General features: G+C 30.3%; 1 long non-coding RNA gene across 1 annotated transcript; it reads right to left on the bottom strand.

Moving 5' to 3' along the window:
- Positions 1-1,696: 1,696 nt before the first annotated feature.
- LOC106299708 lies at positions 1,697-2,677 on the bottom strand. The gene is made up of 3 exons (XR_001261844.1): positions 2,384-2,677; positions 2,162-2,272; positions 1,697-2,083 (listed from the first exon to the last, which is right to left on the bottom strand). It is a non-coding gene; the product is annotated as an uncharacterized LOC106299708 (long non-coding RNA).
- Positions 2,678-4,708: the final 2,031 nt, after the last annotated feature.

A 4,708-nucleotide genomic window follows, 5' to 3' on the forward strand; every position in this document is an offset into this window, starting at 1 on the left:
GAAAAATATTGATCAGAACAGCGTACAACATCATGAGAAACATTTGCACAACTTGGAACTCATAAACCTGATCTACAACAAATATCAGATAATCTCACAAGAGAAGAAGAAGAGGAAAAACAAGAGCAACAAAGGTGAGCCTTTTCCGGTGGCGGTAAGAAACACTGCATACCGGAAATGTAAATAAATACATAGATGGTGACGGCTCAAGTCAAAATATGCGAGAATAATGTTCAATGTTGTTAAAAAAGAATAATGTTCAAAAATGTAAAAATATGAAATACAATTTTAACGCCGAAACCGTTAATGTTAGAATCAACAAATGCTTAAATTCAAAGTGATTGAAATTCAATATGCTTTACATTAGAAGCTCAATTCACCACTAACAAATACTACTATACACACAACAACACATTATTGAAAAGACGAACACATAATATATTAATCTATAACCTAATACTACGTACATAACACAATAAAATATTAAATCATGCTCTTCACAGGAGATATAAATCTCACATTAAGTTTTATGTACCTAGTTCATAGTAGTTGCTTGATTTTGAATTATATTCAAATAAAGTCGATGAACTTAGTCATTTATACTATTAAAGCATAATTCCTATTAGGATTATGCCTTTGATTTCGAAATTATTTACAATGTCCTGTCATTGACATTTAATTTTAATATAAATATTACTTATTTAAATTAATAATATGAATATTCCCTATATTTATGGTAATTAATACTTTCCATATTTTGTGAATTATAATAATTCTAATTTTTATGCAAACTATACACTCCATTAAATTTAAATATACTTTTTAGTGCATAGTATTATTTAACGATCGAATATGAATATATAAATAATTTTTTTTGAATTTTTTTATTTATTATATTTTTTTTACATAATAATGATATCGGATCGTACATATTTTTAGATTTTTACTGGTTTTCTAGAATTTTTAGTTAAAATTCGTTTTACTAAATTTGAACCGGATTATACACAGGTCACTGGATCTATCGATTCACGGATCTGTCGGATAAGAAAATCAAATAGTATAATAGAACAATTTTTTTAAAATTCAATTAGAACAACTTTAAAATTATTATTTTAAAATAAAAGTTATAAACTCAATCGAATTTTATCAGAATAGTAAAAAATTATCGGCGCTTTTAAAGAGCGGCTCAAAATCTAGTTCTCTTATAAAATAATAGCAGTGGTCGTATCTCTTAGTGAAGTTGTTTGGATGACATATTATTGTAGACTTAATAACCCCCACTTGGTTGTTTGTAGAGGGGTGGGTGAGGTAACAGCCGAGTAGCTCATAATTGAGAGTTTGTGTTATTGTCTATTTATTGTGACCGTTTTTTGGAATAAGCTTATGAGGGCTTGGCAGCCCTAACGAAGAAGACCCATGGGTGAGCGAGCCACTTATAGGTAAATTACATTGTGTTTGTAGGTTTGTTATATTTTCCTGTAAAATTTTATGCTATAGATTTCTCATACAATTAAGTTATAATATATGCGGGACGTAGTCAAAAACACACAAACGCACAAACATTAAACCAATATCTTTATGTGTACTTTTGAATGTTTCTAGGGACAGGGGAATGTAAACCCATGAAGAAGAAATCACAGAAAAATTGCAGGAACGTATTCAATGTTTCTAACGATATGAAAACAATAAGGAAGATGTTTTGTAAATGCATATTGTTCTTCTCATGAAAAAGCTTGTCAATACAAACCTGAGTCTGTAGAGATACATAGTGAAATAAACTAATAACAGTCGTTTGTCTCAAACATTTGCGGGGTCTCAGAGACAACATTTCGTAGCTATGTGCGTATCTGTTTTAGATTTCTGGCCTGTGAAGTATGGAAAGATAGTCAGGATGGTATAATTTTGTTATTTTCTATGAAAGTTAATTCCGGGCAGAGCTAAGCTGTTACTTGCTTGTCCTCAGATTACAGAATATCTCTGCCTTCTCGCTGGAGCTTCTTCGAACATTTTGAGCAACCAATATAACGCCATCATTTCTCTGTCTGAATTCCAGTAACTTTAGCGTACAGAGGAACTCAATTATCTGCAATCAATTATAGAACAACAACAATTAGAATGGACAACTTAAAGAGTATCTTTAGGTAGATTTTTATACGTTGACCTGAGGTTCAGATGTGATAAGGTTGAGCTCAGAACGATGAGAGGTTCTATTTTCTGTGCATGAAGAAGCTTAGATGAAGAGACAGTCTAGTTTGTGGTACCCCCAACCAACCTGCAGGAAGATAAAAGTGACAGGACAGAAAATGTAAGAGCAATTCATAGACCAATATATTTGATGCACATGATGTGGTGGATATGTAATATTAGTTTCAGAGTGACTTACTTTTCATAGTATTCTTTTCCAACATCTGTATTATAGTGAAAGTAGATATGTGATCCAGATGTTACGGTGAGAAATAACCGGCCTGCATAATGGATTGTTAGTCAATGGAATTCCCAGCGCACACCTCTTCAGGAAGAGGAATCATGTCAGCATTAATTCCATGTGAGCAGGTAAAGGTGGAGTGGCAGCTGCAGTTCATTCAACCATCCCAACAACATCAATCCCACTGTTGGTCTTAGGGGCTTCTCTGGTCGCACCATGATAAGCCTTAGTTCTCACAGCTCCGGCGCGATGGTTCCTCTCTGTGCATAGACAATTTGAAAAAAGGAGAACTAAATAGAGTGAGTCGAGTACACATATAGACAATGGGTGGCATGTACATGTTCCGAAGATTGTCGAACGATTAGATTGTTTGAGGGTTTCGTAAGGGTGCAATACATTGCAACGGATGGACAGGAAGCTGAATGGACCAAGTACTGGGATGCTTTGATTGCTTCCCATCATTAACATCTACGGCATTATCGTTTGGAAAATGAAAACAAAACGTTGAGGATGTCTCCGACGACATCGAGGCGACACAGCAAAAAGTAAAGATGTATTTAATTAAATGGGCCAAGACAATTTGATATAAGCCCGAACAAAAGTCATAAACAGTGAGAAAGCTCGTAATGGTTTTTTAGAACGAAATAATTTGTTTCATTTAAGATTTATTTAAGGTGACACGTGTCACTAATTGCCCCATGCTATATGCTGAGATGGATGATTGTGGAGATATCATACTCTCCTTTATTATTATAGAAGATAGATAACATAACTATATGGCTGATTTTTGTAGAAAAATATAATCAAGCATATTTTATATAGACCATATTCATATATTATTCATTAATGTCATTGTTTTTGTTTTTGGCAGACAGACTTACATGTGGTGCGAGAAGTTCTCCTACATCTATGTTTTATGTCGATTCAACACCACCGGTTTGGCTCTCCGAACCGGCTGGCGTAGTTACTCAGTTTAGCAGCTGTTGTAAAAAAAGACATATGATTTTAGATATATAATATCTAGCCAGTTTAGTTATCATTTGAGTATATTACATTGCATATGTTCCCCCTAATTTAACTACAATATTATTTTTCTAAATAGATTTAAATTTTGATTAATTTCGCTATTTTTATTTAGGTTGGTTGTTCTCATAGATAAATAAATAATTTTTAGTAAGATTATGTATAACATAATATATATATATACAAATAGAAATTTGTGGGGGTTTCCTATCAAATTTTGATTCCATATTATAAAGTAAATATATAAAATTAACTAATATCTTATTTACATTTTAAATTATTTTTGAAATTTATATGTGTAAATATAATTTTAAATAATATCATATTATTTTCAGTTAGATATGTGATTTTGTATATAATATTTGTTTTTAGAATCAAATATAAAAAATAAGATAAAGTGTCGATCAATTCAAAATTACATAAATGAATATAAATATAATATTTTGAAATATTATGCACATATATATTGTAAAAAGGAACTAAACCATGAAAATTAGTTATTATTTTATTTTTATTTATTATTATGTTTTGAGGTATCCCGTAATTTATATGTACAAAATAAATAAGCTATTACTATAAAGATAAAAGAGTTTTATTTTAATTAAACCTTTACTTTTGGACATAAGAAATTGGATTAGTTTATTTACTCATTTTGTGAGTATATTAAAGTTACATATACTCCATCAAATTGAAGTTTAGCTATGTTTGATTATTTTTAAGCCAAAATTGGATTGGTTTTGTATGTCGTTTTAGTTCAGTTTTTCATCTTAAATGTGAAAGTGTCTTTTGGTGGCTGTTCAATATGGTAAAACCGAACCGTACCGAACCGAACCGAACCGAAATAGACAATATGGTTTGGTTTTGGTATATACCATATAAACCGAATGAATATAATTTTATAAAAACCGTAGGATTTGGATATGGTTTGGTATATAACCGATTAAACCGAATAAACCAAACAAAACCGACTAAAAGTAGAAACATGTAAATACGTATCTATTTTATAACAATACATGAATATCTATTTGTTATATAAGTTAAATTTGTGCTAATACCTACTACCCTAATGTTATAGTAATAAAGAACAATTTGTAAAACAATTGAACTATAATTAAATAACAATGCATCGCAATTCAGACATCTTATTTTTAAGTTTTTTTTATCTTTGTGTTTTATTTTAGTATTCACTAAATTAATACGAAGATTATAAATTTGATAAAAAATAATTAATGGAAAATTTTCACAATTTTTTTCTTATCT

The sequence above is a fragment of the Brassica oleracea genome, chromosome C6 (assembly GCF_000695525.1).
Source record: "Brassica oleracea var. oleracea cultivar TO1000 chromosome C6, BOL, whole genome shotgun sequence".
NCBI classification, from domain to species: domain Eukaryota; kingdom Viridiplantae; phylum Streptophyta; class Magnoliopsida; order Brassicales; family Brassicaceae; genus Brassica; species Brassica oleracea.